General features: G+C 43.0%; 1 protein-coding gene across 2 annotated transcripts in view; it reads right to left on the minus strand.

Moving 5' to 3' along the window:
* The window catches only part of Dcaf5 (DDB1 and CUL4 associated factor 5), a 100,754-nt gene that overhangs the window by 13,747 nt on the left and 73,314 nt on the right, over positions 1 to 13,693 (minus strand). The gene's annotated exons all lie outside the window — the stretch shown is intronic.

Genomic DNA, 13,693 nt, shown 5'->3' on the forward strand with positions numbered 1-13,693 from the left:
ACCAGATCAAGCAGGGTTGACCAGAGTGAGCAGAGGTCCTAAAATTCAATTCCCAACAACCACATGAAGGCTCACAATCATCTATCTGTACAGACAGCTACAGCGTACTCATAGACAAAAAATAAATCTTAAAAAAAAATTCACTCCAAACGTTTCCCCGTATCTCAGTGAAGGAGCGACGATTACAGCAACATGCTTTCTCCCAACTAATCTCTTTCTAGAAAGTTTCACATTTGCTCTACTGGTTAAAGTAGACTGACATGGTGGGATCCAGGCAAGTCTGACCTGTGAGTCACAGGCTGCATGAATTCCAGGATAGAAGTGAAGCTTGGCACGTTATATCACAACATCAAGTGCCTAAGGGTGGCATGAAAGGTGGGAGATATGGCTTGGGTCTCCTACGGAGATGGGGATCCATAGAAACCTAAGGGCATACAGTAGCTGTCTAGATATCGGGCTCACAGTATTTCTCGGGAGCACCTTTTAGTTCTGTTGTTGAGACTCTGGGAGAAAGGGTTTATTTTAGCTGACAATTTCACATTACAGTCCATCTACCACTGGGGCGAGTATTAGAGCAGGATCTGAGACAGCTGGTCATAGCACACCCACAGTCAAGAGCTGGAGAAGAACGCACGTAGTATTCGGCTAGGTTCCTAGTCAGATACAGTGCAGGACCCAAACAACGCTGTCCACAGTCAGGCTGGGCCTTCTCACATCACTTAAGGCTCTCCAAACTATCTTCCAGGTGGATGTGGCAGAGCAAACCTTTCACTCCAGCTCTTGGGAGGCAGAGTCAGCTGGATCTTTATGGGTTCAAGGCCAGCCTAATTTAATTTACACAGTGAGTTCCAGGACACCAGGGCTACAAAGTGAGACCCTGTTTCAAAAAATCCAGAATAAATAAAAACAATCTCCCAGAGCCGTGCCCACAGGCCAGCCTCATCTAGGCAGCCCGTCCTTCACTGTGACTCCCTGGTAATTCTAGGTTGACAAAGAAGCTAACGAGCATGAGCAGCTGTGTTTCTGCTTCTGTAGGAAAGGTTGATCTGACAAAATCAAATCAAAACAGAACCAAACAAGTAACAACAACAACAACAAGAAGAAGGTTGTGTATACAGTATGGATCTCTGAATTCCATTTTTTAACATCCTGTTCTTGCCCCCTAACCTGGGGTGGTCACTAGTAAAGAAACTGGATCAAAGCTCGAGTCAGTCTTCTGTGTAGTCTAACCATGGTGGGTTTTTATTCCTTCCTATCCAGATCCAGTGAACCTGAAAAAGGCTCTAATGATAGGACAGGTACAGGAAGCATTTCTGCCATTTGTTAGGGTGACCACAGCTGTGTTCCTAGAACTACAGCAATGGATGGCTCTCTATGCACTCACAGGACTTTCTCAGCACAGAAGTAACAAAGTATCAATGTATCTTGGGATTTCATTGTGCTAAAATGTTTGATTCCAAAACCTGCTGTTTGAGTTGCTAATCTGAGTTTCATAAACGATTGTTAAATTAGTTTTATTGGGATTAGGTCAGAATGCCCCACACCTTTTCAAATAGCCCTAAATATAGCCCGTCACTTTATACTAGATATTATGTGACGCAGCATGTGCTGATTGATGATCACACAATCAAAGTATCTACCAGCTCTGGACGATGGCAGAGATTCTCTATGTCTGCAATATCGAAAACTCAGTCACAACTGGACTAGTTCCTTATGTAAAAATAAACAAGCAAGCTGGGGATGTGACCCAATAGTGACCCAAGGCCCCAGTCCAATTCCCAGCACTGCAATAAGTAGATGAACAAGCACATCTATACCTATTAGGGTGCAAATTTGCTTTCCTTTTCATACAGACTAAAATTATATGAATACTAAATAATTGTTTTAAAACAAATTTTTAATTGTTTATTATCAGTAGTGGTTTGATTTATGTATCTATTTGATATGCCTATGTCCCCAGGGAATGTGAAACAGGGTTGCAAGGAGGAAAGCTAACAACACCCCGCTTGGCAGTACGGTTCTCAGGTTTCAAATGACTTGAATGACTGTACAGTTTATGTAAATGATTTGCTGAGTGTAGTCATGACCTAACCACTAATAATGACTATCAAGAAATAAACTAACACATGCTCAGGAAAAAGGACCCATCTTCCTAAGCTGCTATTTGATCAGTTCTGTTCAAACAGTCTTTTCTTGGGGCCATCGGCTTTGGTTGGCTTTGCTAAACATGGCAGCACTGATTTGTAGGTTTTGCTCAAAAGTCAAAGATGCAGAGCACAGAGATGGCTCAGTTGTCATGAGCACTTGCCACTCTTCCAGAGGACCTGGGCTCAGTTCCCAGCACCATGTGGTTGGTTCACGGCCACCCCAGTTCCAAAGGATTCAAGGGCTGCCTTCTGGCTCTGTGAGCACCACACACAGCAAAAACACTCACACACAAAATAAATACATCTGTTTTTTAAAGAGTCAAAGCTGAGGCTAGGAGATGGCTTGGAGTGAAAAGTGCTTACTGCACATGTGTGAAGCCCTGAGCTCAGATCTCTAGAACCCATACTGACATACAAAATGGCGAACAAACAAAAAAATAAGACCCTGTCTCAAACAAGGTGGAAGGTGAAGACTGACACCTGAGGTTCCCTGACTGCTACACATGCATCCTGGCAAGTGTGCACATACACACACACAAATAGTAAAGTCAGTCAAAGCTGAAGTTCCAGTTTCTTTCATGAAAAAGGGATGCTAGAGGTGGGAAAGGCTATAAATCCTCTTATGTATTCTGCTCAGATTGCAGAAAACAAAGTACAAATCCCATAGATGTTCATCACTCACTGTCTTAGGGCACACTGGGATCCAAGTGACTCACACAAACACGCTGCTCAGAACCCAAAGGCCTTTCTAAGATGCTCTGGCATTGTAGGTACAGTGGGCTCATGCCGATAATCCTGGTACTTGGGAGGTCTAGGCATGAGCACTGATACAAGTTTGAGGCCACTTTCAGCTATACATTGAGTTCCAGGCCAGCTAGAACTAATAAAGACCTTGTCTATAACGACCAACCAACTAAACTAACTAGGCTGGGTGTGGTAGCAAACATCCCAGCCACTAGTATGGTTAAGGTAGATGATTACAAATTCAAGGCCAGTCTGAACAACTTAGTGAGACTCTGTCTCAAAATAAAGGTGGCTGGAGATGTAGCTAACTGGTAGAACATAGCACATTTGCCTAATTCAATCCTAATTAGATCAGAGAGAGAGAGAGAAAGATGTGGGGAGGAGGGAGAGAGAGAGAGGGAGAGAGAGGGAGGGAGGAATAGTCTCCTCGAGACATTCCTTTGAGAAGAGGAAGGAAAATCGACTCAATTAACACTAAGTTGCAGGCGGAGGGAAGGGGCAGTCTGATGCAGGAAGCTTCAGAGCTTGAGGCCCTGGACTTTACAGTGAGACTTTGCTCCAAACAACAGCAAACCAAACCAAAACCAAACCAAACCAACCAACCAACCAACCAAAAAAAAAAACCCAAAACAATTAAGGCAGCAAAAAAGAAAATGTCGGGCTGGTGAGATGGCTCAGTGGGTAAGAGCACCCGACTGCTCTTCCGAAGGTCCAGAGTTCAAATCCCAGCAACCACATGGTGGCTCACAACCATCTGTAACAAGATCTGACGCCCTCTTCTGGAGTGTCTGAAGACAGCTACAGTGTACTTACATATAATAAATAAATAAATCTTTAAAAAAAAAAAAAAAAGAAAATGTCCATTTCCAAGCAAGAGCACAGGCCTTCATGAAGAGGAAAAAACTTGGATTTGCTTCAGAAGTCTGACAGACCCACAGCAACAATGAACTGATAAAGCATAATTATGAACAATACCTAGCAGAGCGAAACAACATTCTAGAAGCTGAAGTATCAGGTAATTTCAATGATACAGGGTGGGGGGCGCACAACTACAATGACCTTCTTGGGCTTAGGGAACTTTAACATGACAGCATGCGATGTTATCAGAGGCCAGTGGCTCACTCAGTTTCAACCTGACTGATCCTACTTGCCTACGTGATTCCACACAGCGGCTCCTCCATGTTTGGTTTTCAGTAATTCACCTCCTCCTCTTTTTCCCTCTTTCGTTCCCCCCCTCTCTCTCTCCCTCTCTCTCTCTCTCTCTCTCCCTCCCTCCCTCCCTCCCTCTCTCTCTCTCTCTCTCTTCCCTGCTTCCCTCTAATACACAGGCTTTGCCATATACTCTGGCCTGGCCATGAATCCATTTTACCTCAGTCACCTGGCAGGGATTACAGGCATACAGCACCACACCTGGCCATGGTCATTTTTTTTTGCCTACTCAAGAAATCCTAATGGTTTTATTTTCTACCTGTATCTCTGATCTAACTTTAGGCCTAGGTCCAAGCCACCACCACTCCTCACATGTCTCAGACACACAGTAGTTCTCCCCATTTCTCTCGTGAGAGCGTCACTCCTACTATATACCCTCAACTCAGCAGCCAAGCAATTCCTTTAAATTACATGTAGCCAGGGTTCTATTCCTGCACAAACATCATGACCAAGCAGCAAGTTGGGGAGGAAAGGGTTTATTCAGCTTGTACTTCCATTCTGCTGTTCATCACCAAGGAAGTCAGGACTGGAACTCAAGCAGGTCAGGAAGCAGGAGCTGATGCAGAGGCCATGGAGGGATGTTCTTTACTGGCTTGCTTCCTCTGGCTTGCTCAGCTTGCTTTCTTACAGAACCCAAGACTACCAGCCCAGGGATGGCACCACCCATAAGGGGCCCTCCCTCCTTTATCACTAATTGAGAAAATGCCTTACAGCTGGATCTCATGGAGGCATTTCCTCAGCTGAGACTCCTTTCTCTGTGATAACTCCAGCCTGTGTCAAGTTGACACACAAAACCAGCCATGCAGTATGTTCCCCTCTGCTGAATACCCATCCTCCTTTGTTCCACTTACCTTGGACCTCATCTTCCACTGTGTATCCCCTGTGATACCCTTGCTCTGCCTCAACCTATTAGCTTTCATGTGTGTCAAAATACACCGGGGCCACTCCTGCTGGCTCCCCAAGGCTGAGTCTTGCCCGAGTTTCCCACTCTGAGGGCTTTGCTCAGTTGTGACCTTCTCAATGAAGTCTCTTCAGAACATCTAATCAAAATCTGCATCTACTGACTCCCCATCATACTAATGCCATTCCTAAACCCCTTACTCTGTTGTTTTCCATTGCACAACTAGACATTCTGTTATTCATGTCTGCTATTCCTTGTGTGAAAAGTTCCCCTCACTAAAAGTAAACTCTGTGATGACAAGACTCTTGTCTCTGCTGAATCCCCAGTCTCTAGACCATTGCCTCAAAGCATGTTTCCGATAAATACGTGATGACCAAACTGAAACATGAATATATAAGACTGTGGAATAAGGGGGGGGGGACTCCACTTGTGGGGCTCTATTACCACCATATGGATTTATCCAGATGTTTCTTTGTCTCTATGTTCCTGATGCTAATTTTGGGTGTTTCCTTTATAGCATTTTTACTGTAGTAAGAGCAAAGAAACAAAAGCAGTTAAACTCCCACCTATCCTCCATAATGCTTTAAAATGTCAATTCTATGAAAATTTTATCAAACTCCTGAAATCTATTCACATTCCTCTTAACAATTATGTATGGACCTTGGAGTCCTCACATGTCTTGAGATACCGATCCAAAATCCACTTCTAAGTTGAGTATGTACACATGTAGGTAAATACCCTTTTGATCACCGCCCCCCCCTTTATAAGTCAAGAAAGTCTTGGCTGGAAATGTGGCTCAGTGGTATAACATTTGCTTAGTATATTCAAGGCCCCGGGTTAAGTTCCCAGCAGTGTTAAGGATCTGCCCAAGTAACTCTGCAATGTCTTCTCTACGACACCCAGTAAGTAAATGAACGCAAGTAAAGCCCCTTTCATACGCTCTGGAGCAAAGCTTGGAGGAGGAAGCGAGAGCTATAACCTGCAAGGATACGGCTTGGTAAACAGTGGCTGAGAAAATAAGCCTACTTCATCCCTGACCCCACTGATATAGAATTATGAGTTTACAAATATGGGTCTCCAGAAAGTTCCAGGACAGCCAAGGCTAAACAGAGAAACCCTGTCTTGAAAAAGAAAAGAAAAGAAACAACAACAACAACAAAGTTTATAAATATGAAAGGCAGAAGACATTTCTCTTCCTGGCACACTTAGAAGAGAAGCCCAAAGAAATCTTAACATTTTCAAAAGGTCTGAACTGACAGTTGCAGGCTTTAAGTTTCAAGTCACAGGGAAACACAATCAAGGATACTGACAAGACAGAGGGAGCACTAGCTGTCTCTTTGGACACACGTAACCACTTCAGAGATGAGAGAAAGCAGATGGGGACAGCAGTGCCCTCAGCAGAGCTCCAGCACTCCATAGGCAGCAATGCCTAATTGTACAAAGACAATTATACCTAACTCTTCCTTCAGCTGTACTTCACATGTGGCTGCAACCAACTATGTGTGGCCAACTGAAAACAGTTGTTTTTCTAGTTACAAGGAAGGGAAAAAACCAGATGCCTAAGCCTAACTCACTGAGAACAAATGTACATGTAGGAAAATTAAGAGAGCCGATGAGATGGCTCAGTGGGCAGCGGCAGCTCCCAAGTCAGCTGTGCAGAGCTTGATCCCTGGAACCCACCTGGTGGGAGGAGAGAAACAATTTGTGCAGGCTGTCCTCTGACCTTTGTGCACATGCACACACACACAGAATAAAGGAAGCGATATTGTCTACACATATATGCAGCCTGATAAGTACACCTTACAGCTGTTTCTAGCTTCCTGCCTGTGGGGCAGCTGACATGACTTGAGAGTGAAAATGCACGGTCTCCTTCTATTGGAAAGTCTGTCAAAAGGCAATCCTTCAGATGACTCATGATTCCAGCAGTCTTCAGGTAAGGACCACTAGGTCATTCATTCATGAGGATACAAAGGACAATATCTCCATCCTGGATGACATTGCTTCTTTGTGTAGGCCATGTTAGCCTCAAACTCACAAGGGATCCTCTGCCTCTGTCTCTGTCTCCCGAATGAATGCTGGGATAAGAGGCAGGTGGCAACACTGCCTGTCCATCCTACCTTTTTAAAAGGAGTATTCAAAAAGGGAGGAGACTATTTACTTTTTGTTTTTCAAGACAGGGTTTCTCTGTGTAGTTTTGGGTGCCTAGAACTGTAGACCAAGCTGGCCTCAAACTCTATGGGATTAAAGGTATGTGCTGGCATCCCTAGGTGGGAGAAACTTTTTAAATAAGGAAGAAATCACTGAGTTTGTAAGCACTCTCAGAGTAATACCAAGAAGGTAGACACTGCTGCTTTGGGTGACATTATCATTCTTATTTTACATGGGAAGAATCAGGTAGGAAGGGTTACAGTGTTTCTCTAAAGCCCCTGACTTTAAGATGAATGGATCAGGAATTTAAAAATCAAGACTATCATTCCATCTGGATTATACGCCTTTCCCATAAATAAAAAGGTTGGGGCAGAGAGACGTAGCTCAGTGGTAGGACACTTGCCTAGCATGTATGAGGGTCTAGGTTCAGACAACAGTTGTGCATACACACACAGCATCGAGAGAAGAAAAGAAACAGATCGTATGGAATTAAAGTAGACTCCTACCTCAGGGAAAGCTGCTCTGAGAAAACTTTAAAACAAGTTAGAGAAAGAGAAATACAAATATTTAAAGAGTAACCTGTCTCTGCCACTACTTTGCCAAATCAATTACTTCCATATGTAAGTCACTAGAAAAAAATGCTTTGGAGCTGCACCGATCGTAATACTCGTAGCAACAGCAGTAGCATGCATATATTAAACTATTATTATTAGCACTCAGAAGGCAGAGGCAAGCAGATCTGAGTCTGAGGCCAGCTACATACTGAGTTCCAGGTCAGCCAGAGCCGCTCAGCAAGACTTTGTCTTAAAAAAAAAAAAAAAGATTGACTTATTTACGTGTGTGCTTCTATGTGTGGGTCTGCACACCCCACAGCATGTGTATGGTGGCCAGAGAACAACGTGCAGACCTAAAGAGGATGGTCCTCTCCTACCATGAGGACCAAATTTAGGTCATCAGGATCAACAACAAAGGTCTGCTGAGCCATCTCAGAGGTCAATGTCTTCTATTCACGTATATATCGTTTGAAGAAAGCTTCTAGGGCTGTTAAACCATGTCTAAAAATACCTTAGACAATACCAGTTTTTGAGAATCTTCCCTAGACTATTCTTTGACCATGACACCACTAGATCTCAGGCCCGTTGCTCCTTTCCCTGGCTGGGTATGTAACTTCCCATCTGTTTGTCTTATTTTCAGGATTACAACACACAGCTGATGCCTTTCCTTCCCACTCGAGAGCTGTAAACATCCTCACAAGTGTTTTCTTTGCCACAGCAAAAGCTCCTGATTCTAGTCTGTCCTTTGACCTGGGGATTTTGAAAGTAATTTTCACCAACTGAAAAAGGAGACCTAATCTTGCTAGGTCAAGAGTTTGACATGGATACGGGTCTTACAACAGAAATAGTCCCTCAGCTCCATCTGAAGTCTTGCAGGAGGGAGATGGCTCAGTGGTTAACACTTCCTGAGTTCAATTCCCAGCAACCACACGGTGGCTCACAACCATCTGTAATGGGGTTCCTCATTCACCATCTGTAATGATGCCCTCTTCTGGTGTGTCTGAAGACAGCTACAGTGTACTCATATACGTACAATAAATAATTCTTTAAGAAAATTAATTTCTTTAGAATTTGTATAACATTAAAAAAGAAATCACACCTCAAATACCCAAAAAGAAAAGAAAGGGGAAAAAAAGCCCCTGACTTTGGCTTACACTCAGGATTTTCAGCATTTGGCAACCACTATAAAGCACACAGCAGGCATTTAATTAATGTTGATTACTTGTCATTTAGAGTCAAGTATTAGTTGTGCCAGTAAGGTACATAATACTAAGTCAGCTTTCTTTATCTGCTCACCTTAGTATCTTATGGTCAACAAGTATGACTAAAGAGGGAAACCGTGATTGTCCTCAGCCCAGAATCAGTTCATTTAAAAAGGCAGGAGGATGGATTAGGTCATTTCTTTTGACGCAGTCAAAACAAAAACTCAAGAGCCACATACAGCCCTCAGATGTGCTGTTTGCTTTGCTGAAAGTTGCTGAATGTTTTTTCTTTAAACTATGAATTAATTGCTAGCATTTAAAAATTAGAAGGCCAAAAGGATGGCTCAGCAAATAAAGGAATTTTGCTGCTAAGTTAGATAACCTGAGTCCAATCCCTAGGAACCATACAGTAGGAGAAAACAAACCCCAAACGTTGTCCTCTGATCTCCACATGTGCACCCATCCACATGGGTATGTGTGTGTGAGGGCACATGTGTACATGCGTGGGTGGGCATACACATGTGCATACACAGTAAATATAATTTTAAGAAGCAGAGCAATTACATTATAAAAAAGAGATGTTAAGCATTTCTGAAGCCAGTCTGAATAAAGGCTGAGAAAACACACACCCAGATGAGACAGCAGTTACATCATCACATACCTCTCTAAAGTCTACTTGCTAAGAGCTGCTCACCCCAAGTAAGCTGAGGCCAGGGTGCTAACTGATGGTGACCTGAACAGGTTTCACTATGGGGACATAAGCTGTAGGTGGAATTAAAGGAGAATCTGGAGATCTGGGAGAACCATAGCTCCAGTCTGCTGCGTGGTTTTTACAGGCAGATTTTTAAATTCTTTTGTTTTGGTGTGTGTGTGTGAGAGAGAGAGAAAGCGCACGAGAGAGAATATGAATATGGGTGGGCTTATTCTCATGTGAGTATGTATATATGTGTGTGTGTGAATGGGTGTGGACTTACTTGTGTCAGCATATGTGTGTGTGAACGGGTGTGGGCTTTTTTTTTTTTTTTAAAGATTTTATTTATTTATTTCATGTTATGTGAGTTCACTGTTGCTATCTTCAGACACACCAGAAGAGGGCATCGGATCCCCATTACAGATGGTTGTAAGCCACCATGTGGTTGCTGGGAATTGAACTCAGGACCTCTGGAAGAGCTGAGCCATCTCTCCAGCCCATGTGGGCTTACTCTTATGTGTGTGAGTGTGTGTGTGTATAAATGGGTGTGAGCTTACTCAATGTGTGTATGTGTGTGAATGGGTATGGGCTCACTCTTCTCACAACACTCTGGGTAGAGGGGTCAGAAGACAAATCTGTCTCCTATTATCCTATGTGATCTGGGGATTAAAATCAGGCCTTAGGCCATTGTCAGCTGAGCCACTTTGCTGGCAGTTATAGTAGTATTTTAACTGTCCATCAAATAGCTTCTGTGTAAAAGACTTAAGATAAATAGCAAGTTCTAGGCCAGCCAGTACTAGCAGGCTAGAAAGCAGACAGTAATATCCTGTCTAAAACTAAACCAATAAACTGAGCAGTGGTGGCACATGCCTTTAATCCCAGATCTCTGAATTTGAGGCTAGTCTGGTCTACACATCCAGTTCCAAGACAGCTAGGGCTACACAGAGAAACTCTTGTTTTAAAAAACAAAACAAAACCCAACCCTCCTCCAAAACATAACAAAAGAAATTAAACAACTAAATGAACAAATAATAAGCTGTAAGCTGTCATAGGGTGAAGTAGAGAAGGCTGTCTTGTCTTAAGTTCTAAATAATTATTTGATTTAAAAATTACACAATTAAAATTACTTTAATAAAAATAATTTAATTATAAGAATAGTAGAAGTAGAGAAAAAGGAGGCAGCTGGCCAGAAGAGGGAAGCTCACACATGAGAGAGAACGTGGGGGGTCTCAGAGTACTGGTGGCAAGGCTAGACTCCCGAGAGAGGCAGGCTTACTAAAAATAACTGCGAAACGTACTTTCGTTACATGCAGACCAAGATGATGATGAAAGGAAATGACTTTCTGTGACATGATGTAATGCTGGAAGACATACAGAGAGAGCAAAGCCCTCAACTACCAGCTCCTGAGACCAACAAGAGGGAAACCATATGACCCTGCCCTTGCAAACAGAGAAACCCAGTGTAGAAATGATGGCTTCTGGCCAGCTCAAGTATAACTGTAGTAGATGTGGGGTCTGTGGCCTCTAACAGCTTACCTGACACTTGACGTACTTCCTCATTATTTATTTTTAAGATAGGGTCTCATAATTTAATTCTGTTTGATCTGGAATTCACAGGGATCCACCTGCCTTTGCCTCCCAGTACTGGAAATTAAAGTTGTGCCCCTGGCCCAGGGTGTGCTTTCTGTTTCACCACCATAGCACACTTCCTTGGCCCAGTCTGACTACATCTTTGGAATCCCCTAGTTGGATTAACTGACAGGACAGACTCAGAGAGAAAGAAATGATAGCCAACCTCAGTTCTTCGAGGAACTATAAAAGAATCCATCTCTGAAGAATAGCTCAAAGGGGATGTGAGAGCTATCTTATAAGAGGAAAATTATCAGGGGTGTATTGCATAGAGGAAATGGGGACCAAGGAAGAAGACCATCTCTTCAAGTCAGAGAGAGAAGCACAATCTATGGGTGGCTCTTTGACCTTTTAGCTTTCAGAGATATGAGGGACTACATTTACGGGTTTTCTGTTTATTTATTTATTTTGGAATAGGGTCTCTTTACATAGCCCTGGCTGTCTTGAACTTGCTATGTAGACCAGGCTGGCATTGAACATTGCCCACCCCCACGCCCCAATGCTGGGATTAAAAGCATGCGCCACAATCTATCTTTTAATTCAGTTTGTGTTATTCTGGTATTGTAGCCATGGCAGACTAAGAGGCTCAAGCCTAAGGCAGTACACAAGGGACTTAGGGGGATACCCCAAAACCAAAACAAACAACAACCAAAACCCAACCAACCAAAACAAAACAAAACAAAAAAAACCAACAAATCTAATTAAAAAAATCCTCCCATTCTGTTGCTAGTCCCCATTTTTCTTTATACCAATGTGAAAATATGGCAGAGAAGCATTCCTGAAAGGGAAAGGGAAATCTACTTTCTACTGTTTCTAAACATTATAGTGGCTTAACAATCAAAAACACTGCAAGTCAGGTAAAATATACAATTAAACATGAAGGTGTGATCTGTGGAGGTAGGAAGCCTGAGCCAGAATAAACTTCAACAGAGTCTGTTCTGCTTGCCACATCTGGCTGACTGTTGCCACATCTGGCTGACTGTTGCCACATCTGGCTGACTGTTGCCACATCTGGCTGACTGTTGCCACATCTGGCTGTGCTTGAGGAGGAGCTGCTTCTCCACACTTCCAAATTCCACAAGGGAAGTGCTTATAACTTATTTAGCAACTAGACCACAGCACCTGAACACACCACACCCACACCTCGTTTAGAGTTTGGTAGTGATGTTATTCACTCAACAACACACAAAGCCAAAAATGCCTCAGCTCAGAGCACTAGACATGTGTGTCACACAAGGCAAAGTCCTCTGCTATGTTTCTGATGGCCATGTTCCAGTTTGATGCCATCCATGTATCACCCACTGCAGACAGCTAAATTGAGCTGCCCTCAAATAAATTTTTGTGGCAGTAGGTAACATTAAATAGGTGAGGATAGCAGTAGGCAACATTAAATAGGTGAGGATGCCATTATTTTAAAAATGAGATTTGAGGGGCTGGAGAGATTGCCCAACAGTTAAGAGTACTGTTGCTCTTGCAGAGGACCCAAATTTGATCCCAGCACCTACAAGACTCACAGCCATCTGTAACTCCAGTTCCTGGACCTCTGGTGCCCTCTTCTGATTTCCATGACCATTAAACACACATGTGGTGCACAGACCAGATAAATATGAAGGCAAAACACAATTCAATATGATGAATAAACCTTTTCAAAATTAGGTTGAAAACTTAAATGTTCCAAATGTATGGAAAACTATAGGCCTTAGTCAGAATATAGCTGGAGCAGATACAGAAATGGCTATTTGATGTCTGGGGTTATCAAACATCAAGAAACACACCTGCCCATCCTCAGAGAAGCCCTCCTTTAGTTTACATCACCATGGAGTCCAACAGAAGGCAAGGCCCTAACCAACCATGCATAAAACAACAAGCAGGATATGTGATGCACGAGGAAAAAGCACAAGAAAAAGCATTTCACAGCAAAATAAAAAAACAAAACAAAAAAACTTCAGAGCTGGAGAGATAGCTCTGCAGTTAAGAGCACTTCCTGTTCTTATAGAGGACTGGAATTTGGTTCCCAGCTCTACGCGATCCAAGGTCTCCGGCCTCCAGAGATACAAAGGCAGGCGCGCACACATGCACACACAACTTAAAATAAAAAATTTAAGTGTCTTGAGAAATCCTTTTAAACAAGATACAAAGGAGATCCCTGAGGGCTAAAGAGGGACTTTTAGGAGTAGGGTGTAGTGACAAACACTTAAGAATCTCAGCAATCTGAGTGTTGAGACAGGAGGATTCAGAATTCCAGGCTAGTCGGGAGTACATAGTGAAACCCTATTTTTAAGAACTACCTCCAATCTCTCCCATAAAGAGTGAATGAAAGTAGGGAAGGTTCTGGGATTGGAACTGTGATTCAATGGGTGAAGACTCTTGCTGTCCAATCCTGGCCTACATGGTGGAAAGAGAAAACTGACTATGGAAAGTTAGTTGTCCTCTAACTGCCACATATGTACCATGGCTAATGTGCATGC

The sequence above is a fragment of the Mus musculus genome, chromosome 12 (assembly GCF_000001635.26).
Source record: "Mus musculus strain C57BL/6J chromosome 12, GRCm38.p6 C57BL/6J".
NCBI lineage: Eukaryota > Metazoa > Chordata > Mammalia > Rodentia > Muridae > Mus > Mus musculus.